Source organism: Canis lupus, chromosome 6 (genome assembly GCF_048164855.1).
Source record: "Canis lupus baileyi chromosome 6, mCanLup2.hap1, whole genome shotgun sequence".
Lineage (NCBI taxonomy): Eukaryota > Metazoa > Chordata > Mammalia > Carnivora > Canidae > Canis > Canis lupus.
The window spans coordinates 35,183,877-35,208,938 of NC_132843.1; the positions used below are offsets into that span (position 1 = coordinate 35,183,877).

The window sequence follows — 25,062 nt, forward strand, 5'->3', positions numbered from 1 at the left end:
CACCATAGAAATTCAAATTCCAGTATTAAAAAGAAAAGAAAAGAAAAAGAAAAGAGGCTTTGCAGTTTGCTTCCCCACTCCCTCAAAGAGAACACAATAATTATAGTAGTAATTAAAGCAAACCTTAGGGAAGTGGTGTTTTATTAGAGTGGCACTAAATCCACAGGCTTTCTATCCTGGTTCCCTTGTCAACACTTGCATCTTGGGGACAGCAGTCACTAAACCTCTATGCTCCTTTCCATCTGAAAGGTACTTCCCCGCTCTGGGGTGTGTGAGTGTGGATTGGCTTTGAAGAATAAGGCAAGTTCATTGCCTGGGAGCTTTGATAAAGAAGCCTCCTCTTCAGCTTCAGTCCAAATGGAAATAGAGAGCATTTTCATTTGGAAAGTAGAGAAGGAAAATGTGAGCAGGCAGTGGACAGGGAGTCAAGGGATGTGGCTTCAGTTCTGCTTGCAGGACCTTCGGAAAGCTCTTAACCTCCTGGAGCCTCTGTAAAATGGAATGGTAATAGAGAATATTATTTAGCCTTAAGAATGAAGGATGTTCTGACATATGCTACAACATGGATGAACCTTATGAACATTATATTCAGTGAAATAAGCCAGTCATAGACAGATGCTATGGTATTCCACTCCGATGAGGCACGTAGAGTGCCTCAGGTTCACAGAAACAGACAATAGAATGGCAGTTGCCAGGTAGTAGGGGGCAGGAGGAAATGAAGAACCAGTGTTCCGTGGGTACAGGGTTTCAATTTTACAAGATGCAGAGTTCTGTGGATGGATGGTGGTCATGGTGGCACACCAGTGTGAATGTACTTGATGCCACCCTTAAAAATGGTTAAGAAGGTAAATTTTGTGGTATGTATATTTTGCCAAGCGTTTTTTAAAAGATTAAAAGTGGAATAATAATAATCTCTAAAAATTTTGTCTTTGAGTTTGTAATCTATTATGGTTTCTCAGAGTGTGAGGAGTCCATAAAATGAAGAAAGCATTGAAGGCCAACCTATAGGATCCCAACAGATTTGGAATTGAGCCCCACATTTCCATCAGGAGGTGTATTTGAAGGCCTGTCTCTGAGAGGGAGTTGCATACATTTCCACAGAGCAGATTTAGAAGCAATAAGTAGGAGTGACAGGGAGGCAGAAACTTGTATCAGGGTAGGAAAATTTTTCTTTAAAAAAAATAAATAAAAAGGCTGTCCAAGAGAATTGAGCTTTCCCAGGAAGTAGTCAGCTCCCTCTCACGGGGGTGTCTGAGCAAATGCTGTGGTCATGTGCAGAGTCCTTCCTACTCTTGTGGAATGCTGGATGACATAACTCTAAATTGCGTTCCTTTCCAACACTCTGTAGTCCTCTTCTTCTTCCCCTTGTCATTGGCATGAGTGTTTCCTTTCATTCCTCTAAACAACAGCATCTATTACTACAAAAGAGAAAAACAACTCTGGAGTTATTAAGAACTCTGCAGGTTACGTGGGAGTAAATTGAATTATCTAGAGACAGATCAAATCCGCTTGTAAGAAACTGTTTTGTTCTCGGAGGAGTCACCAACTGTGACTTGGACCTCGAACTTAAGGGTTTCCAATTCAGTAAAGGGAAGGAAATCAGCAAAGTCAACTCACCAAATGGGATTTAAGCTTAGGAACGCTTTACCTCCTTAAAATGGCCATATTAACTGCCTGTAAGAAAAAGATTAAATCAGTTACTAAATTGCGGTAAGTGTTATACACGCTTATAACGTTAATCTTTGTGATTAGTGCCAATGGAGGCCACCATATCAGCCGCAGCATCATAATTCTGAGCTAGAGGTGTGCTGTTTGAGACAGTGTGAAAATTTTGTTATTCTTCTGTCTTTAAAAATTTGGCAGCATCACTTATTACAGTGTTGATAACAGGTGCTTTTTATATTATTCTTTGGGAGACAATGAAAAAACTTCCTTGTATAAAGTCTGAAATAAGCCTTTAATATACTCATTTCTTGGGCTGGCCAGTCTTCCTTCCCAAAGTTAATGAGCTGATAATTAAAGTCAGAGTCAGTTCATTCTGAAATAGGCTCAGTGCCCTGAAAACTTTTGGTGAGATGAAATTGAAATTTCATAGCATACTCTGACTACCTTTATCATATTACTTATCCTAATGTTTTGGAATATTTTGATGTTTATCTTTCCCATAACAGACTCTGAGCTACTTGAGATCAGGATTTGTGTCTCCTTCACCTTGGTATCTCTATATAGAAGTACAGTAGGTATTCAGTAAATGAACCTTGGAATGAATAGTGAAAATCTATAATCATCCCCTATGGAGAGAAACCATCCCTGTTGTTTGTAACCGGGTCGGTGGTCGTATTTCAGATGTGATTTCAGGAGCTCTAATGCACTGGGGGCCAGTGTTGGGAGCCAAGAGGGTACTGAACCTAACCAGACAAACTTTACTCTTTGTCTGTTTTACATATTAGGATCCCATGTCAAGTTTTCTCTTAAGAATATTCTGAAAAATACACATGGACAAGTACCTAAACATTGGGAGATGCTTTCATAGTATACGTGTATGTGTGCACCTGTGTGGCGTGGCGTATGTTGCAGAGCTCGGGATAAGGTATAATGTTTTCAAGTTTCTTTACTCAGTTTAACTCTCCATTAAATTGCTTTTCTCATTTGAAGGAATTGGGCTGGTCATAATACAAATTGTTCCATTAGGGATCTGTCGAGACTAGCTAAGGATTTTGTTCATATTTACCGAGGTTTTTGGTGATTACCAAGTGTTTTGTCCTTTTCCTTCTAAGGAGATTTGAACTTCCCATTAGTGGATTTATACTGATCACTGCTTAACTACATCAGGCCGTGAATTCCACAAGAAACCTATAGTTTCTGGATTGTTCCAAACCCCACCAAGTATATAGTGAAATGTATTTCACCAAGGACTGTAATGTTGACAGTTGCTTCTGGTTCAAGAAAATCTCCATGTCTGTCATTCTTCAGACTCACAGGGGTGATGCAGTGGTAAGCTAGTAGATTCTTTCATGTCTGCAAAGGGCTGTCTGAAGAGAGATGGGCACTGTGAACTGTGAGGTATAATATACCTGCTGCTGACTTTCTTTAAGGGGCAGAAGAATGAGGTGCATGAGGAGTGCAGAAAAGGAAAAGAAACAAGCCAGAGGGTCAGCTGAATGGTCAGAGCTGTGCCAGGGAGTCTGAAGGTGCTGGGCTTCGGATTTGGTGAGGTGGCTGGTCCAGAAGGGAATTCTTACCTATGAAGAGTTCAGGGGCCACACAGGTGGACACTTCCCGTGGGAACATGGATAGGTCCCTTCTACTTAACACATTTTCGTGTGCACGCGCGTGTGTATGCATATGTGTGTGTGTGTGTGTGTGTGTGAGCGGGGGGGGGGGTCTTTACAATTTTTATTTATCTTTCCATGGTAGCTCAACCTCTAGATACTTTTCACTTAGCCTGGAACTGATCTGTACTATTTGGTACTGTTTCTAAAAACCACAAGTCCCTTGGGCACAAAAAAAAGAAAGAAGTCCTGATACGCTCTTCCAACCATATAAGAAGGTCTTTTTAAAGTTTTCTTTTTATCTCTGCGCTTAGTGGGTGGATATTTCTTAGACATGTGTTAATTGGAAGAGACTCACCTAGATGGCTTTGGCTCAAGTCAAGTTATTCTGGAGATTCTAATTTTCTAAGTGCTTCCTCCTTTCCTTCCACCTGCATGGAAGTCAGTGTCTGGAAGTAGGTGTGGGGATAAAAGTGAAAATAGTGAATACAAGATGAAAATGCTTATTCTTCCCCATGACTATTCCTATGAAGAAATCTAGTACAAACAACCCCCAAAAAATCACACATGAAACCCAATTTGCTCCCCACTATTATGTCACAGAAGTTCAGATAGGGCCATTTTTCTGTTGTCATGTAATGGAAAAGGCTGGGGGCTCACTGGCAGCCTTTCAGACACTCATATCTGTACACAGCGGCCGTGAGGATGCTCTTTCAGCACTGGGACCTGATACCACCTACATGCCTGTACACTTTCTAGGCAGCATAAGTGAAGGCACACCAGCCTCTGTGGGCTCTGGATGGATGTTTAATTGCAGAAATTCCAGAATCTTCACTCTCAACCCCACCATCAGAAGGAAAACCTTGAGTATTCCTCACTGCTCATGGGGGTCCTGAATTTTTTTCAAAAGAAAAAGGAAAATGCTCTCCCTGCTTCTTCTTTCCGCTGCCCACAGCTCAGTGAAGAAATAAGACACAAAAAATGTAAATTCTAGGGGAGAGAGACCACTGCTTTGTATTCATACTGAGCTTTCGGTGACTGGTAACCAGTGTGTCCATGAGAAAAGTTTCGATAGAAGTAACTGAGGAAGACGAGAGTAGGAGGGCCTGGTGTCCAGCGTGTTTAGATGATAGACAGCACAGAACCGGAAGTCAAGACTGCTGGGTGAAGGCCAGGAGCCTGGAAATACAACATCTCCTTGGTTTGCCTGAGCCTGGCCGTGAGATGGTGAAGTAACATCCTCCCTTGGCTCTCGATCAGCTTGGTATCCAGCGTGTTCTGAGTTTACCTGTTTTGTTTAATTTGTTTTCATTTACCTATTTTTCATCTGGTACTTGCCTTTGGTTTATCCTTGCCTTTGGTTTATCCTTGTATTCTAGAATTTGGTATTTTTTGTAGCATCCTTGGGATTGCCAGTGGGTTCATCGTTTTTGTCTTTTGTGCTTGGATGATACGTGCAAAGTATTTTAGCTTTTGTTTTTTAGTGCTTGCCAGAACAAAACACTGCCCAGGCTCAATTGTTCATGAACAGCTCACAAAATACTTTGAGTCATTCCCTCAAAAGTTTCGGTGATAACTTACAGATGATAACTATATAGATGTCAGGGCACTCAGTAAACCACATCTTGTCAGAAAGTAAAGGAGACATCATAGAATAGGCTATAGAACAGGCAGTCACATGTTTCACCTAACAGGAGAGTGGTGACGGAAAAAAATGGATTGGAGTTCTCGGCACTCAGGGAGGGTGTGAGGACCTAAGTGTGCCTCCAGACTCTCAGTTGTCACTTGAATGCAATGCAGAGAACTGCATGGTGCTTTGGACAGCTGAGTCGCTGGTGGCTCCCAGCGAGCATCCCAGTGACCTGCTACACACTGGGTGCCCGTCCTGGACCCCTTCCTATAATAACACTCACCTGCAGACTGCTCCAGGGTCACTGACTGCGTCAGAATTGGCTGGCAGCTTTTTAAAAATACAGATTCTCAAGATCCACTCGAGCCCACCTCTGAGGGTGAGTCTGGGAGCAGACTCAGACATGCGCGTGAGCTCACACCCTCATGCACACATGATTAAGCTCCCCAGGTGCCCCAGCTGAGCGATTGGCATGGGAAGCCCAGAGGAAACAGAGCTGAGCCTTGGCAAGTGAACCAAACCATAGACCAGCCGTCTCCTTTACTGCTGTAACTCCTTTACTGCTCTGCAAAGGGAGATTTTTCATGTGGAGCGCCCCCACCCCCACCCCCCGCAGACAGAGGATTGGGATTGTCACAGAACCAGGCTCAGGAATGGCACATGGAGCCCCCCATAGTGCAGAGGGTGCAGGGGATGCCATCCATCTCAGGCCTCCCCTGGGGCCCTCCCAGTGGGACCTCATAGGGCTAGGGAAAGTTAGCAGAAGGCGGAGCCAGGGTTGTGCCCTGTGTTTTCATCAGCATGTGACCCTTTCCAGTCTTATCAAAATCTGCGTGGGTATTTCCTGCTGACAGGCCCCTGGAGGTGCAGCGGGAACAGAGGCCGGCTGGGAAGGGAATGGAGGAGAAACTCTGTATTGTGGATTCAATATCAGCTCTGTGATTTCCCCCCCAAGGGATAAATATTGTGCTTTGCAGCTTATATGATGGAACAGACTTCCTATGTGTACGATTCCAGGAAGAGAGTTAATAAAACCTCTTGATACCTTGCCTCCCCGGCAGCCTTTATTTGTCTAGCAGTGAGGCTGTGTGCTGTTCATACAGTACTGGTGTTAGGTTGACATTTGTTTTGACCTTTAAACTTTATGCTTCCTCCTTTGCCATCCTCTCCCCCGCCTGCCTCCCCACCTCCTGTTGTTCCTCAGTGAGTGAGTTTGATCTTCAGCGACCTGGGCTTTTCCAGAGGTTGACTCTCCCAGGCCTGGATTGGGTGGGGTGCAGGCTTTTCCTCTTTTCTCTGTGCAAGGGTCATGGTGTGGCTGTAAAATTATTGTCTGGCGGCAGCACGAGAGGCATTTCACATGTGGGGAGTATGGAGAGTTTTGTTTTTTCTTTAAATAAGAAAAGGAAAAGAAAACACCTCCGAGATCCACATCTGCCCGGGGAGCGCAGGGTTGGGCCTCCTGCCTTGGCTGGAGAAGGCGGGCTCCTCCTCTGGAGTCCTGCCCTGGGCCCAGCAGGGATGGCGAGCCCATCCCTGGGAATGCTGGTGCTTGTCGGGGAAAGTGAACACTCTTGGCTCTGAGGCTCCTTCAGGTCCTGGGGATATTTTCATAAGAGAGTAACCCCAGGTCTAAAGGAAACTTCCACTCTTGGGCAGCCTGATATTTCTGTTCTTGGTCATCCTCCTCAGCTGTTGAGTGCTGTGCTCGAGCTTTCAGGTTTTGCCCTCAGCCTGACCGGCTTTGGATCCAGCTCCATGGGACACTGCTGGACAGCCTTAGCTAGTCTACTTCATGCTTCTTCACCTCAGTTTTCTCATCTGTTTAATGGAACCTGTGGGGGCATGTTGATAATTAAATGTGATAAAACATATGAAAATGCCTAGAACAATACCTGGCATTACATAGACACTCGAAAGATGTTAGACAGCCCCCAAAATGTTACGACTTTCCCTTAAGTATCTCCTACCAGAAGGAATCTTCAATTCCATTGGTATTTTCAGAAATTGGACTTTTGGAGGTGACCTGTGCCGTTTTGTGTAAAAATATCCAGAAGAGGTTCATGTGTTCTTTGCTCCTTTTACTTTCTTGGTATCTGTTAAAGACCAGGATATTTTCTCCATGCAGCTCCATGGAATGGATTGTTATAGTCCCTCACTCTCTTTCCATACCTACTCCTACTGCATAAGGGTCCATCATTGTCCATCTATGACCTATGGCAATTTATACAAGATAGCTGTAGAGGCTGCCCCTAGACCTCCCACCTATGGAGTAGACTTGCAAAACTTTTCCCTGCAGGCGTACTTGTGCTGTGAGCAAACTCCCTTCACCACTCCGTTTTAGAGCAAGGACATCCGTGGACGGGATCCTCAATAGCCATGACTCTAACCAGTGAGTCTTCGTTGCAGATACGCTGCCAAAGGCCTCATGCAAGGTTGGCCAACAGTCAGGCACAGAGAAAGAGGTAAGAAGGAAGCTCCAGCAGACACTGTAGTGCCGGCTTGGCAGGACCGGGGTCTGCAGGTCTCCTGCCCGCTGCTTCACAGCAGGCAGCACTCTGAGGTTTTGTTTTAGTACATCTTTGCTACGTCAACAGAAATTTGCTTTCTTCTTTCTCCCAGAATGTAGGGAAGTGGTAGTTGGGATGTTTGGAGCCTCACTCTTTAAGTGCTCACTCCTGATTAATGGAAACCCAAACCAGAACCATAAACAAGGAAACAAATATACCCAATCCAACCATTAGGGCCCTGTGGGGTAACTCAGGGTAGCTGAAGAACATGTGGTCAGATCCCAAGTAAGTATTAATTGCTCTCTCTTCCACTGCCCCCCCTCCCTTCTCTGAGGGTGTGTGTTCCTTTCTTTCTTGGCATGGTCTGGCACGGCAAGGTGTAGCTTCTAGATGACTTGTTAACATACTCCTGTCTCCTACCACAACCACTTAGAGGTATCTTGGGACAATATGGCCATTGAATCAGATGAAAAACAAAAGTTTGAGCCAGTTGTAGATCATAGTGATTGAAGGGTAATATGAGAAGGAGGAAGGGAGGCCCAAGATTTATGCACTAATTCCTGGTTTGCTATGGGCTGCAGCTATGGTTTTGAAGATGTTCTTAAAATGACGATAGTCTTACTGCCTCTTTGAACGTAGGTGTGGGTCTCAGAACAGTCAGGTGGGGTCAGTTCCAACCAGAGTGAGGGCTGAGGGCATGGGAAATTGTTCCATGCACAGAACTTTATGGAAACATACATTCCTGACCTATATCCATGGAATATCCTTCAGGAGTGTGTGTCCTGATCCTCACCCCATACCAACCTGAGCATTAGACAGCGCTGTTATGAATGATTGTCACCAGCTATGACATGTATTGGAGATTAGCAAGAGCTGTCACAGAATGTGACTTGGCGGTAGCCTATTTGTGGAGAGGGTGGGAATACCTCGGATTTTGGGAACTTTGAGTTGGGGTTAAATCGAGGGTCTTCTAACCTAACTCCTTTACGGATGCTCTGGAAGATACTCTTCACCCAGATTGAAAATGTCATACAGTCTGGAAGCTAGAATTTGAACCTGTGTCATCTGATCCCAGAGCACATCCTCTTGACACTTAGGCATCCAGACAAATGACATAACCTCGCTATTTGAGTGAGTCACAAGTCTCTAGATACTGAACAATAGATTCATGGGATTCTACATTTTTACTTGGGGTTTATTCTAAGTCAAATCACTTCAAAGTTGGTATAATGCTTTGCAGAAAGGATAATGACAAGGTCCCGGGAGGTAAATTTAGATTTTTTTTTAACTTTCCTGAAAATGCTAATGAAAACCTTGAGAACACTGATACTTTCAAATCAGTGTCCCGTGCCTTGCCATGAAGGTCTCGCCAGAAATTAAAACCTTCAGCAAGTGGCCTGGATCTGTTTTTTTTTTTCCCCCTTTTAACGGCTATGAGGAAAAAAGTTCAAAGCTTATTCATTCAATTTTTTTTGACCAATTATTTTATAAGGGCTCTGAACAAGGTCCTACATATACAAATATGAATAAGATGCTCTCCCTATGCTCAAAGAACCCGCCCTCTTCTGGGAGAGACAGACAAGTGAATCAACATGTGGATATTTCTGTATGACAAATGCAGTTAGCAGGATTCAGAAGGTGCTATGGTAACATAGCTGGGGAAGTCAAGACGGTTTCCAGAAGAGGTAATATAAGGTTATGATGTCTGGACTCCTCTCTCTTTCTCACCGTGTGCCTGCAAGAATTCACTGCTAAAATTTTGCTTACATTTTTTTTCTGCCATGACGTCTTCTATAGCCTTGTTTCCAACAAATGAATTAAATATAACTTTTGTCCACCTCAGTTTCTGAAATCTCTTTTTCTAGTAGAGGCATACCTTGTTTTACTGTGCTTCGCTTTATTGAGCTCTGCAGAGGTTGTGTCGGCACCATTTTTCCAATGGCATTTGCTCACTTCCTGTCTCCGTGTCACAGTTTGGTAGTCCTTGCAATATTTCAAAACTTTTCATATTATTATGTGTGTTATGGTGATCTATGATCACTGATTATGGCTCACTGAAAGCCCAGGTGATAGTTGGCATTTTTTAGCATTAAAGCATTTTTTAATCAAGGAACATGCACTGTTTTTTTTTGTTTTTGTTTTAGATCCAAAACTATTACACACTTAATAGGCTGCAGGACAGTGTCAACATTACTTTCATATGCATTGGGAAGCCAGCAAATTCACTTGGCTTACTTTATTGCAAAATTGTTTTTGTTGCGGTGATCTGGAACCTAACCGGCAACATCTCTGAGGTCTGCCTATGGTTTTCTTTTACCTCCTAGTTCCTTCACTCAATCCAAGGAATTAAGATGGAGCATAATTTTCAAGTTTAGGTCAGTTTAGGAATTCCCAGCCTGGGAAAGCACCATTTTTGGTCATTTCTTTTGCTATCCTAAACCGAAAAAGAGTGAGGCTTAGGGACTGGATTTAGAATGATGGAAATAAAGATGACCCGTTTTGGAAGGGACATTGAAAGTCACCTCACTGACAGCCTGCATGTTGTACCTGGTGCACCTGTAACCCAGGCAGGCCAGTGTTTTTCTCAACCACCCAGCCAGGTAGGCTTGGGGGGATCTTTGCTCAGACTTCTTTCTTTGAACTTTGATCTCTGCCTTCAGTGCTCAGTTCAGATCACCTCTAGAATGACCCCATCCTGCTTCTGCCTCTTAATTGCCCTCCAACCTTCAATGAACAAGGGCATTTTAACTTTATTGGTGTTTACTTGTATTTCTCTTTTATCTCATGTGGGGTGGTGAGCTCTGGCCATCTACATGGAACTGCCCTGGCAGGTAAGGGATGGGGGGTGTCATTGTGAACAGCTACTGCCTCCTTTTTTTTTTTTAAATAATAAATTTATTTTTTATTGGTGTTCCATTTGCCAACATACAGAATAACACCCAGTGCTCATCCCGTCAAGTGCTCCCCTCAGTGCCCATCACCCATTCACCCCCACCCCCCGCCCTCCTCCCCTTCCACCACCCTTAGTTCGTTTCCCAGAGTTAGGAGTCTTCATGTTCTGTCTCCCTTTCTGATATTTCCCACACATTTCTTCTCCCTTCCCTTATATTCCCTTTCACTATTATTTATATTCCCCAAATGAATGAGACCATATAATGTATGTCCTTCTCCGATTGACTTATTTCACTCAGCATAATACCCTCCAGTTCCATCCACGTTGAAGCAAATGGTGGGTATTTGTCATTTCTAATGGCTGAGTAATATTCCATTGTATACATAAACCACATCTTCTTTATCCATTCAACTTTCGATGGACACTGAGGGTGCTGTGTGGACAGGCCGTCCAGGCTGGGACATTAAGTTAGAGACTTTTTTTAGGACACTTTTGCCACCGACATTTTCTCCTTGTCCCCCCAACCCCATCTCTTTCCCTGGCTCCGTTGGATGCCCAGTGTTTAGTACTCGCATTTACCTGTTTCTGATTCACTCCATGGCATAACCCCTGCTTTCCATGAAGATGACCTTTCAGACCCTACCTTGATTGATTTTTCCTAAAAGGCCAAAGAAAATATGATTTCCAACCTACAGAATCTATGCTCATTTTATTTAGCGGCACTGTGAGGTGGAACTGTCAGGATAAGACTCTATCTAGCAAGTTGGAAACTCCCAAAGCCAGAGGGACAGGAAATTTCATGGTAAATATTTAAGCTCCTGGGCTCCAGGGCAATTGGAAAGTGTCTGTTAAGAAGCTTTCCTCTTTCCCTCTAATTCCCTGTATTCATCACTTGAGCTGTGCCATTTGGGTTTATCCTTTATGCCTAAAGAAGTCTTGCCTTTTAACCTGTTAGGAAAAAAAAAGTAAAGAAATATAGGATACCCTAAATAATGCCACAGGGAGATCCTATCCCTGAGGGGACGTTTAGCACTCAGGTCTCTAACTGCACGAATGCATGCACAGATACCCATCTCTGCTGCTGGCCAGCTTCATAGAAGAAGATTCTCGATATATGGTCAGCAGGGCTTGGGGGCTAGTCCTGGGCATTCTGCTAATACTTCGTCTTCTTGTGCTTCTGTTTCCACACTGGCTAAGTGGGGAAGAAAGGTTTTTCCTTAGGCTGTCTCCCTGGAGGCCCAAAAGATAACAGTTAAACAAGGCAGAAAGGGGTACTTTACAGGTCAAAGTTGGACAGTAAAAGTCAGATATAAGGGACACCTGGGTGGCTCAGGGGTTGAGTATCTGCCTTTGGCTCGCATCATGATCCTGGGGTCCTGGGATCGAGTCCCACATTGGGCTCCTTGCATGGAGCTTGCTTCTCCCTCTGCCTGTGTCTCTGCCTCTCTCTCTCTCTATCTGTGTCTCTCATGAATAAATAAAATCTTTTTTAAAAAAAAGTCAGATATAAGTATGGTGTTTCCTCAGTGCCAGCATCTCCCTGATGTGTGATTTGATGTCTTTTCAGCAGGGAGCACTGCCTTCTTTTTCTTCGCAAATACAGGAGGAGAAACAAGGATCAAAATGTGAAATAACTTGCCCAATATCCACCCCCTACTTGTAAGTGCCAGAACTGGGTCATACACTCAGCCTAGTACCTGGTACTTAGTAATCATCCCATCTGCATGGACCATTATGCCATGGCTGTTAGGGTCATCCTCATGGTTATGCTGCATTTGCTTGTGAACCTGACCTTGCTCCCCACACCAGTACCACCCAGTGTGTGTCTTTGCGGCATTGGGAACGTTCTACTGATTTGCCCCGTGCTGGTCTACTCTCTCCCTCAGAGCCATTGCCACCTCTTTCCCCAGGCTTCTGGGCAGGTAAACTGAGGACACGGGAAGCTCCTGGATCCCAGGCAGGAAGAAAGCAGGGGCTTGTGACAAGCTGAAATAGGCACATTTTGGGGCCGGTGATAAAAATCTGATTTCTCAAGCACTTTATTTGTCTGTTGGATCAGAATGGCGCTGATTAGTACTTTCCATGGAAAAATAGAAGTGGGGAACAGCCTTCCCGTTTCTGAACTTGACTTATATTTACAATCTCTGAGCAAATTTCTGGAATTTCACCGACAGATTCCCTGGGGCATGGAAATCAAGTTTCTTGTATGCACGGGAGCTGAGGGGCAGGCTGGCATGCCCTGAGGTGCTTTATCTGCCGGGGGTTGGGGGCCCTCCTTCCCTTCTCCCTGAAGGAGACAGTGCCAAGACCTGAGCTGTTTAGTTTGGCTGAGTTAGGAGGCATTGATACTGAGCTGGCCTTGTATGAAACCCACTTGCTGATTCCTTTCGTCCCAAAGTGGAAAGTGTAATAGCCTCTGGGGGACAGAGTGGCATTCCTCATTTCCATCCCTGTCAGACTCAGCCTGCGGGGTGCAGAGGTCCCCAAGACCCAGAGACCCACTCAACAAACTGTTCAAGCTAGAAGGGGGCCCCTAATCACTCACCAGCCCCTCCTGCATCGAGTTTTTTTCTAGGCATTTTGTAAATGGGCTCAGTGTAGGAAAGTTCATCAGAATTTACCAGTGAGAATTTAGTGTCCCTTGCTTGGGCATTACCTGTACAGAACTCTCAGGGATGGAATCCCAAATATTCGCTCCTGTTAGCATTTGTTTTTTTCTTGATCTCATCTCGTGAGTTTTTACTAAGAAGGCAAACTCCCAAGAAAGCCTTTTTTTTTTTTTTTTTTTGGTTCTGAGGTCAAAAATGTAATTTTTTTTAAGTTGGCAACTCCACTGGTGAGACACTATACTTTCCATGAAGTGACTTGCTTTCGTTCAGTCTCCAAAGGTCTACTCTAGGTTTTGTGCTCACCACCCACCATCACTATCTAGGTGCCACAGAGAAGGGCCGGGGGCAAAACGGTGGTGTTTGTCATTGCTGCCCAAAGCCTGGGGCAGCCCTGGGATCTCTCCTCTGGAGCCCCTGCAAGGACTGAGCTGCCTGCCGAGGTCTATTTACTTAGCCCCAGAGCATTTAATCCTGTTCAGTGTGGGGTGATGTCACTGGGTCAGAGCCTTGGAGCTGGGCAGCCGAGTGGAAGAAGCAGGATGAATGGCTGGTTGAGGCCTGAGGTGTTGGGTGGCCACTGAGCAGTGGCTGGAGCAGCCTCCCGGCCACCGCCGTGTGTTGATTTTGTAGTGAGATCATTACCTTTCCTGGGTTGTTAAATGCAGTTTAATCTTCCTTAAGACAGGGCTGGACAATGTTGCTTTTGTGACTTCAGAGAGTCACTGGACACGTTAGAAGAGGCCGGGTTTCCAGAATTCCATCAAGAGGAAAGCACAGCCCTGTCAGTGGGGGGATGTGTAAAGCTTCTGTTCTCTGGAAATGTGCACGATGTCATCGTCATCAGAGCCTCGTCTCACGCTTGGCGGGATGTGGGGAGGTGATGAGCGTGCACAAAGCCCCCTGCCAAGTGCTTCGAGCTGGGGAAGGCTCGCTTTGGATGGAGCACAGCATAGCACACCTCCAAAACCAGGAGTATCAGTTCCCCGGGTGCAAGAAACACCTCATGCATCACAGATGTCAAAATACATAAACTGCCTTGGTGTGGATTAGTTTCCCTATGTGACAAAGGCGACTCTGGCAGTTCCTTTTTCTTTTATAACCTGCCATTGGTTACTTAGGGGACAAAGTTGGTGGGAGAGGACAGACCAGGAGAAGGAGGGGGAGAGAGAAGGAAGGGGGGAGGGAGAGAGAGAAGTTTACTTGTCCAGCCTGCCCACCGCTGACTGCAGGGAGACTTTGTAAAGAGGTAGGCTTTGAGGAAGAATCCAAAAACATGCTTAGAGTCTGCGTGTGAGCGTCCCCAGCCCTCACTAAGGGTGGTCACCTAATTACCTGCCTTTACTAGCATCTCACCTCTCTGCTCTTGTGCATCAGGCTCCCAACATACTCCGTTTCTCTCCTACTGCCTTTTATTTCTCTCTGTGGTTATGTTTTATTCTCTCCTTGTCTAATAGTCTAACAAAGTAAAATTTAAATCGTAGCCTCCAAAGATCCTACCAACCAACACTATCTCTCTCTCTCTCTCTCTCTCTGTCTCTCTCTCTCTCTCTCTCACACACACACACACACACACACACACGTGTGTGACCCCATACTTTCCTACCACACTTTGGGACTGTAGAAGCGAGCTCCCTCCTTGCTCGAGTGGGGAACCCATAGCCTGTCTGCTCCCAGCATGACTGTGCCCAGGTGTGCAGTCATCTCGTTATTGTTATTCAGAAACAAGGAACACTCAGGCAAGCAGAGTTCTAACTCTCCTGGGGAGGCACATATTGCAGGGGACCCGGTTGTGCTCTATGAGGATGATCCTCCCAAGGCTCAGAAAATAGGCATTTGTTCCTCTTCCTTCCTTCAGTTACCTTTCCTAATTACCTACAGAGGAAGAGGACGTGCAGCTGAGAGGTGAGGAGCCCTATGTCCCTGCCAACCCATCCCATTCTTGCCCCTCTGAATTGTGTTTCTCATTTTAGAACTGTCATTTCTTTCTCCCCTTCATCCTTTGGGTACTTAGAATTTTAAATTGTCCCCATCACTTTTTAGGATAATGAATCTTTAATGTTTGTTTTTTCCAAAGGTCCTATTTTTTTTTTTTTTTAATACTTCAGGACATATCTCCTTGTTTTTGAGTTCCAGAATTGACTGACAAGTCCAGGCTGGAACTTTTCATTCCATTTGTGATTTCGTGGCATTCCTCATTTGAAATGTCCGTGTTCACGCCTTCATATAGTCATTGATCCGCCTGTTCATTCATCTACTCATCCATTCATTCATCTCACTATCTAAAAATGAGTGTTTGTATAACACTGGCTACATATCTGTTGAGTGCTGCTCTAGACCTAGGCCTTACAGTGAGCAAGACAAAACTAATACTGGCCCTCAATGGGTTATAGTTTGTTGGAGAAGAGAGGTTTTAACAAGGAAATGTGATAAAGCTGTTGAATGTAGGACAGAGGAAATAATGTGCTGTGGCAGCCCAGAGACGGCTCTTCCCTAGTGATGAGAGGCACAGAGGTCTCCCTAAAGAAGTGGTGTCCAAGGTGAGAGCTGAAGAGTAAGGAGTCAGCTAGGTGAAGGGGGTTACTAAGTGGGAAGGGACAATCTGGCTGGGTCAAGAGAAGGAGTTCCAAAGGAAGAGGGCGGTTTGTTCAAATGCCCCTGAGGGAGGAATAAATCTGGTGGTTTGGAGGAGCTGATTAGTGTCAGTATGGCAAGCCTGGGGCAAGCAAGGGGAGTGTACTGCCAAGACTGGAGAAGGAGCAGGGGCAGGATGGGAAGAGGAAAGGGGTTCACAGTAGGGGTCTTCCAGGACCTCATCCCAGGGGCAGTGGGCAGTCATTGAAGAATTTAAGCAGAGGAACAACATGACCTTAGATAATTATTTCAATGATTATTCTGTGTACTATGTGTAGAATGGGTTGTAGTTAATAAGGGTGCGTATGAGAGATACGCTCACCTAAATGAAATTCGTAGAGACACGAAAGAATTGGCCCACAGTGTTCTAATTGGCACCACTTCCACTCTGATTTTTTTTTTAATTTTTTAAATTTATTTATGATAGGCACACAGAGAGAGAGAGAGGCAGAGACACAGGCAGAGGGAGAAGCAGGCTCCATGCACCGGGAGCCCGACGTGGGATTTGATCCCGGGTCTCCAGGATCGCGCCCTGGGCCAAAGGCAGGCACCAAACCGCTGCGCCACCCAGGGATCCCCTGATTTTTTTTTAATGTATCCCTTTTTTAAACCTCTAAAGCCACAATGTTAAGGTGTGCTTCTTGAGACAAGTGCACATGGGCACGTGTGCGTGCGTGTGCACACATACACACACACACACACACATACACACTGTGGGAAGGGCCCACATTTTCATTTATGGATCCCCCACTGCCTAGCATAATTTCTGGCATAAGCTGTGCACTTAATGTTTGCCAAATTGATGAATGAATGAAGAAATTATGTAATTCCTCATTAGACACCCTTTTGAAAGAATATTCCCACTATGGTTTCTCTTGATGTCCAAATGATGTACATGACAGCATGCAAGGGAGGAGGAAATAGTGCAAAAAAACTGAACCAAGAGTCTGGGTTCTCATCCCACCTCTGCCTCTGAGAAGTGAGCAAGTGGGGCCAAGTTGTGGCTTCTTGACACGCTGGTTCTCCAAGTGTAACATGAAGGAGTTGGACTAGAGAAAGCCTATTAATCACCCAGTTTGGGTAATTCTATGACTTAAGACACTGTAATACTGCTTAAATCAAACACAACCCTTACTATTGGCAACCCTCAGCATTTTGAGTTTGTCGTAAAATGTCCTTTGCTAGAGGGATGTCAGAAAACCGGGACTACTTTATCTTGGGGTATTGCCCTATTCCCTTCTGGTCTGAGGGATTAGGGAAAATGAAGTAACTGTTAGGAATGCAGGACGACCTCTACCAGAACATTAGAAGCCACTTAGAGGCAGGCCGCTTCCAGCAGGGCATAGGCAGAGAGAAGGGATTCCATTATGGAGAGAGAGATTTGTTTTCTTCTTTCTCTTCCTTAAAGAGAAAGAAAGGGGATAAAAGAAAAACAAGACCTGAACTTTCACATCCTGATAAGAATTTCCTGGTATTTACAACATGTAAAATAAACTTTTTTTTTTTTTTTTTAAGACATGCATTTTTGCTACTTGGCCAACATGACTGTTTTTTGGGGAAAAATATGGCCTTTTGGTTCCAATATGTAAATCAGATGGAACAAAAGAGCACACAATTTTCTTTCTTTTTAAAATATTTGCTTCCCTCACAGGGGAAGGAGAGAAAAGGCAGGAAGAAACAGAAAGGAAGCCGTGTCAAGAGTGCTAACTCAAATAAAGTTTCATGGCTGTATGGAAATTGCCTAGTTTGGGTGTGGTGTTTTTATGCCTGCCAGGACTCCAGAGGGGACTCCTTTCTTAAAGAACTGGTATGGTTCCAGTGGAGAGAGCTAGATAATCTTTTGGGCTAAACTCAGACAGTCAATCAAAGGGGATGGATAGAGACATACTGTGTGCTTTTCCAGATGTCCTAGGGGAAGCAGAAATGCCGTGGACCAGGTCCTCCTCTTCTGCTATGTGGGCAGGGATCCACAACAGACAAAGGGAGGTGGCATGTTACAACCACTTTGTCCTCAGGATAATTACATCTGAGAAGCCCTAGAGGCTTTCATATATGTGACCCCATCTGATCTTATTAGATCCTTACCTGAAAGAGTCTCAGTATACTTCAAAGAGTGCCAGACTTAGAGTCAGAATGCGTAGACTTCTGGGATCTTCCATGAGGCACATAACCACAAAAAGCCTCCATTTTATCCTCTGAAGATTTGCTTTCCTTATCCCTGTTCTCACTCTTCCCAGGATTATTAAAAGGATCAAATAAAATGCTGGATTCGAAATTGTCCCATGAACTCTGGGAAACTCGACAAGTATGAGATATCTTGCACATTGTGGTGGGCAGATAATAAGTGTTCTGCACATTCCGGGAATGAGAACACACTATGTTAATGGTAGCCTAAAGTTCAGAGACTTACACAAGGTCCTGTGGCTTGTCTTTAGCAGAATCCTGGGTCTTCATCCAGGAAGAGGTATTTCTAGTAACCTCTCCCACTGTGGGAGTTCAAATGAAAAGGAAATCAGTGAGAAGTGTTATTCACGAGGTAGATTTCATAAACCATCAAGTGTTCATGGAGGTCCTCAGATACATTTTTTTTTTAAAATTCACAAAATAGAAGGGTATTCCACAGCCCAACCAAGGTAGTGGCGATTGTGCTACGTGTTAGAATGTCACTGGCAGTGCCTGGTCAGTGTCCTAAGGAGGGGCTATGTACAAATGACAAAGGCAATGATATTCGATTGTGCTTTATAGTTCCTTTGGACTTTCTTATTTAGTAGAATATTTGATCCTTTCAGAGAATTCCATAATACAGGGAGAAAAGACATTTCTATTACCCTCCAATTTGAAATGCAGGACCTAGAGCCTTGGGGAGTTTAAATAACTTGTCCAAAGTCATAAAACCTGTAAGTGGTGAGTCTAGAGTTGAGTCTCGAGTGTTGAGACTTCAAATTCCTGTCTTCACAGTGCTGATGCCACCAGTTGTTTATATTAAACCTTGAACAATTGGTTTGTTTTGCTTGTATTGTAGATTTCTTGTAGTACATTTAGTCAACCCTGGAAAAGAAGGGGGCAGCTTTGTTCAGGCAGCCTACTCTAGGGGTGTCGGGCAGGGCATCCTGCCTGATGGGCTACGTTCTGGAAAGCCGTAGGCATGGTCTTGCCTAAGTTAGGGTCTTTGTTCTCCTATCTGGAAGATGAATGGGCTGGACTATTCTCTTTAGCTCTAAATATTATGTGTTGAGATACATGGATGAAAGAAACTATAATTCTAACCTTTCCTAAAGATACATTATGGAGAATAGGAGTTTTTCTTCATAGTATGCTGGTTCTAATAATTCATTTTATATTGTAGAGTGCTTTAAATTTTTTCAAGGGCTTGTCCATCTCGTTTCATTCATTCTCACAATATTCTTTAGAGAGGCTGGCCAATGCATGATTTTTACGACTTCGTCTGACCATTTTTGCCTTTCTGTTCCTTAAATAGCCCTAGCCCAGATCTTCATCAGGGGCCTTGGACTTGCTATTGCTTCTGTTTGGAATACAAACAGAATTGTATTATGTGACCTGCTATTATGTGACCTGCTCCGAACTTGAGTTTGGCTCACATGTCACTTCTTTAGAGGGGCCTTTGCAGGTTCTCCCATGTGAAGTCCCTATGGCCCAGTCCTTCCTTGTCATGCTGACCTGTTTTATTTCCTGAAGAATACTTTTGCCCTGAATTGTGAATGTTCTTTGTTTACATTATCATTATCTGTCTCTCCATGCTGGGATTTCAGCTTCAGTAGAGCCCTTTTCCTTGGTTGGTATTGTAGCACAGTGCTTAGCACATGCTGGGAGCTTAATCTTTGTTGCCTGAAATAAACATCTTCTGGGAGATTTAGCAACTTGCCCAAGATTACATAGTCAAGGTGTGACTGACCTAGGACCAGAATTCCGTCTCTCTACTTCCGTATAGCTGTTTCCACTTGATACCATGCAGCCAGAATATATGCATATTTATACCTGGGGATTCCTGTGATGACTCTCGATAAAATTTAGAATGATTGTGAGGCATTTGTGTGAAACTGTGTGCATTTCTTAAGGGAAATGAGGAAATCCCTCAGGCTTATGTCGTTTGGCTTATAATAACAGAACTTTATAATCTGTGTGCTTTGTATATTCAGCATCAATCATCCCATAGTTGTTTAACTCATTTTTAAAGGAAGCTTATTTTAGGAGCACTTTCAATAGTTTTTATTGATGACGTTTGGATTTTCACATATATACACACCATCATGCACACGCACTGCGAGAGAACATAAACAGTGACATATGGGTTAGATTCCCGGTCAAATTGCAGAGATTTTCTTTCTGACAGAAGCTCAAAGGCTTATGCGTGAGACATTAAACACATGAAGTTGCTGGGACATGGCTGTTCCGTCTACAGTTAGCCTCAGAGGTTCCATTACACATATTTCCTTGATGGCCCGGTTTTCTTTCCTTGGTCATCCATGTGAATCTGTTAGTTTACTGGAACTTGTTTTGGAGATCAGGGGAGTTGGGTACCACCAAGGTTAACCCTTATAGTTTATTTACTGCCGTGGGAAGCAAATGGCCTTTTGTTTGCTCTATATTTTTTTCTTTTTCGCATTAAGGAGATTCCCTATGGATGAACATTTTTGAGGGTTGGTGAGCAAGGCTATGTTTATTGACTTCCCAGTCTCTGGACTTTCTTGACTCTTCATTCAGCCTTCTGCTTTTCTATAGAGACCACATGTTATTAATCCATCATTTTAAGACTATTGTCCCCTCTTGTTGTTGATTTTACTTGCGGTTCTTCCCTTCTGTTATCTCTTTATTGAGATAGAATATCCCCAACAGCACATGACATTTCCAGTTAAGGCTAAGTGCGTTCATAAAAGGACAGGTCAGCATTGACTTTTTCTCTTATGTCTTTAGTGACATGCCAGAGTTTTGCCACCTTGGATTTTGTCAGCATGACCTACTCCTAACTGAAAGAGCATTGTCATTATCCTAGAAGCATTCTCCAGTAACTCTCACCCTAACACGAAGTATTACCTCTCTTTGTGCAAGCTAACCACTTTTTAGTTCTTTCTTTTTTCTTACCACTCTCCCAAGAGTTTTTCCCTGTTTTTATAAATGATCTCATATAGCCCTGTGTTTCACAGGGTACTTCTTCCCCTGGATCATTGCTATCTATCTGTCTCATTATTAATTTTTCACTGATGAAGCTTGCAGAGATGTGCCTGCTCACTTCACCCTTTACTTCTGGTCTCTAAGCCAACTTCTAGTCTGTGACAGAGCATCTTCTTTATTCCTTAGAAATGCAATATTTTAGTAATTATTGGTTGATGTCTCTTCCAGAGGTTTTGAAAGCTACAGAGTTGGGACACCTGGGTGGCTCATTGGTTGAGCATCTGCCTTCGGCTCAGGGTGTGATCTCAGGATCTGGGATCAAGTCCCATGTCGGGTTCCTTGCAGGAAGCCTGCTTCTCCCTCTGCCTGTGTCTCCGCCTCTCTCTCTCTCTGTCTCTCATGAATAAATAAATAAATAAATAAATAAATAAATAAATAAATAAAATCTTTTTTTTTTTTAACCTCCACTGCCCAGTGAGGCTGGAGTTTATAAATAAAATCTTAAAAAAAAAAAAAAAAGAAGAAAGCTACAGAATTGACATTCTTGATTTGCCCTGTATACATGCTTATTGACTCATAAAGAACACGTGCATCCTAAACTTTTTGGGTTAATATTGATATCAGCCCAGATTTAGACCTAAGTGCTAACACACATAGAAATGCAAACATGTGATTTTGGGGCTTTTGGACTTTTTCCCCTAGAATTACATATTTTTCCGTACCACTTGTTTATGGCATTACCATGTTATTCTACAGTTATAAGCAGAAGTCATTGGCCAAAGCCAAAGGACATGCTATATGGAACTTGGAGGTCATAGTTTTGGACAAATAATACTTTGTGGTAAAGACCAGAGGAAGCAGGAAAGGTAAGACCCCACGTAGGGCCTCTGGGGAGGAGAGAATGTGTTTCCGGCTCTAAAACAACATCAATTTTTTTTTTTTTTTTTTTTTTTTTTTTTTTTTTAGCAAAAGCAGCTATTCATGGAAGAAAGAAAACTTTTTTTTTTTTTTTTTTCTGGCATCAGCCAAGTATCCCTTGAAGATTTGAGGCTTTCTCCTTTCCCCCTTCTACCAATAAGAAGTTTAGTGGCACAGACGTAGACCACATGGGACCAGAGGAGTGAGGGGATGTATTGACTTTCACTTGATTTACTCAAGCAATTGAGTTTGTCGGGGGAAATGTGATCTTCTCCATCAGCTGTCATGCTGAAGTGCTCATGTCATGCTGTCAATCGCTTTCAGTTTCTGATCCTTTTCTCAAATTTGCTGTCTATCTGCTAGGAGAGCAGAAGAAAGGTACTTTGGGTTCCAAGAAGGGAGAGCATGTTGAGCTGTTACCTGGGAATCCGTTTACAGACTTTGAAGCCCTGTCAATTTAATCATGATGGTGTGCAGTAATGTACAAGGAACAATAATGCTTTTGAAGGTAATTTAGATTTCTCTTTAGAAATGATTTTATTTATGAGGAGATGAGCATGAATAGTTGAATAGTGCCAGGACGAGAAAGGGCACTGCTGTGTAGGCACGCTTGTTACCTTAGTTATGGTGATACAGCTTAATTCGATATAGTACAGTAGCAATAATTGGAAGGATATTTCATTTATATAGCACCTGTCAGCCTGAAGTACTTTCAAAGTCTTCACAAACAGGCACTGCTTTCCCTCTCAGAAAAATGCCGCAGAACCAAAGATGGAATTGAGACAAGCCCCAGAAGCTCTGACTAAAAAGACAACCGAGTGGACTCGTGGTAGACGATGTGGGGTCAGGTGCCCTTCACTTTATAAGACAGGTGAATTACTGAAAAGATACATAGAAACTGGGTTTTTCGGGTAGTTAGTTCTTTAAAAGTAAATACTAATACTTTAGGTGTTGGCCACTTCAAGAAAGTTCAGGAAAATCTTTCTTTAGGAAAGGAATGGAAAGAAAAAAAAAGAAACACATTTCCTGTAATGTGAATACAGACCTTCTGATCTGTCTGTTTCACTCATTTGACTTGTATACATTTGTTTTTTGAGTTTGTTTTCAAGACAGGAACAGAGCTATGCTTTAAAGATCAAAGATAAAATGCATCCCCAGAGGATAATTTCCCAGACGTCGTCGGGTGGGAAAAACCCCTCCAGTTACTGAAAGAAGTTCACCCTCAGGAGTATAGAATCTTAGCAGAGGGATTGAGCAGAGGGAAGGGGAAGCTGTCTCCTTTTGGAATCTCCTCCCCCAGCAGCAGAACCTGGAGGTAGAGGGAAAGGTGTATCTCTGGGGCCTTACCCAGTGACTTTAGGGGGTAACATATACTTTCTGATGCATTGTCGCTGGACAGCAGCTGGCTTGTTCACTGCAGCGTCTTCAGTGGCAGAGGTACTCAAGCCAGGTCTCTGTGTTTTTCTCTCTGTATTTTTTTAAAGGTTTTATTTATTTATTAATGAGAGACACACACAGAGAGGCAGACACAGGCAGAGGGAAAAGCAGGCTCTCTGCAGGGACCCCAATGTGGGACTCGATCCCAGGACCCCGAGATCATGCCCTGAGCCAACCACTGAGCCACTCAGTCATCCCTCTGTGTTTCCTATTGATGAGGATCCTGTGGAAGGCATCAAGGTACAACTTTAGGTGACTGAGCCATTCGCTGAGTGAGGAGAACAAGCACCCAGAACCGGCCCTCACTCTTATAATATTCTGCGGAGCTTCGAGAGACCTTACCTTTGCAGTATTTTGGCTCCCTGATGATATTGTTAGTTCGGCTAGAAACATTCCTAAGAAGGGAGAGGAATTGTTTATGGAAAATACAAGTACTCCACACTAATTTAATTAGGGAAATTATCAGTCATAAAAATGATCATTGAAACATATGAACAACTCTCCATTCAAGAAACTTATTTCCCCCATAGTTTATTTCCCCCCCATAGTTTAAAACCAGTCGCTGACTAAGCAAGTCTTCCTTATATCCACTGGCTCTAATGTGATCAGTCGTAATTTTTTTTTTTTTTTTTTTTAGCAACAGTGTTTAAGAGGAAAAAGAACGTGGGGTTTATCACTGCCTTACCAAAAATAGCTCTGTGACCCGAAAGAAATCTTTTAATACCCGATTTCTCCACTTTCTGTCTGTAAAATGAAGGACAAAATGGTTGTAGGTGCATTTTCCAGTTCAACATTTCTAAGACTTGAAAACGTAAAACCCAACTCTCCAACTGATATTTCCTTCCTGTGTGTTTCAGCAAGTACAAGCATGCTTTCTTGCATCTGACTTCATTCAGTTTATTGGAGGATGGAGGGAAGAAAGGGCAGGATCTAAGTGTTGGTCCAGACAGACAGTAAGTAGGTGGGGGGGGGGGCACTCTGGGGAGTCTGTCTGTAGGCTGTGCTCACTTGACTCCCAACTGTCACCCAGAGACTCCTGTCCCGGCCGCAGCCCGTCACCTCCTTGCTCTCTCTCACTCCTGTTTTCCTCTGCTTGTCTCCTTCAAAAACAAACAGCAGATTTTATTTTTCTGGTGATTCTGTTCTTATCTGTTAACAGAGAAGGAAGGAGGATGGACACCCTGCTTTTAGCCTCCAGAGTCTGTCCCAACCTGTATGCATAGTAAACTGACTCCTCCCACATTCCTGAAATTTAGCAAAACCAAGTCTGACACGCCTGGTTTATGTTAGTTTTATTTCAGAAAGTACTTTTCCACACTGATTCCTCCTGATAAGGCCTGCCCGGGGCTGCTTTGCTGGCCTCAGGAGAGTCAGAAGTCATTGTGTGGCAAGCTGTGTGATCCAATTCGCTAGACCAACCCAGGAATGATGTAATTTACTCAGATCTATTCTTCAAACCGAATCTCCACCCATTATGTGATTTTTCTCCCTTCTTCTTTGAGTCCTGGTAGCTGCTGCGCGGATTATGGTTCTAGGATCTCTGCAGGAAGAACAGCCTGTGTTTTATGTGGAAGAAATAGCCACATACCCCACTGTCATTTTTTTCTTATGATTATTTTTACTCCAGAAAGGGGAATATGGGTACTTGGGGCTCAACCTAAACAGCAACACAACCACCACCACCACCGCAACTACAACAATAATAATACAAATCCTCAGCTGAATCTATCTGTTTGTCAAGTGTTACTCATTTCTTTCCATTTATTAGGCACTTGGAAACATGAAAAGCAAGTCGAAGTATGAAAGCATCCAACTTATTAGTCTCACATGAACTTATATTTACAAAGATTTAGTTTCCTGAGCAGAATAAAACGATTATTTATTAGATAATCGTTCATTAATTTTCTCATTTTGATTAATTAGAGCCAACCAGAACTTCTGATCCCTAAGAGCCAGTGTAATCATCTAAGATGCTATAAACTCATATACAAGCTGAGAATTTGGCTGTTTTAGTTGACATGGGCAGCCTCAT

At 43.5% G+C, this 25,062-nt stretch overlaps 1 protein-coding gene and 1 long non-coding RNA gene across 7 annotated transcripts in view; one reads left to right on the forward strand and one right to left on the reverse strand.

The window, feature by feature from the left end:
* The window catches only part of SETBP1 (SET binding protein 1), a 358,380-nt gene that overhangs the window by 77,642 nt on the left and 255,676 nt on the right, over window positions 1–25,062 (forward strand). The gene's annotated exons all lie outside the window — the stretch shown is intronic.
* LOC140635204 (uncharacterized) lies at window positions 139–3,829 on the reverse strand. The gene is made up of 4 exons (XR_012032574.1): window positions 3,631–3,829; window positions 1,618–1,674; window positions 1,317–1,418; window positions 139–489 (listed from the first exon to the last, which is right to left on the reverse strand). It is a non-coding gene; the product is annotated as an uncharacterized lncRNA (long non-coding RNA).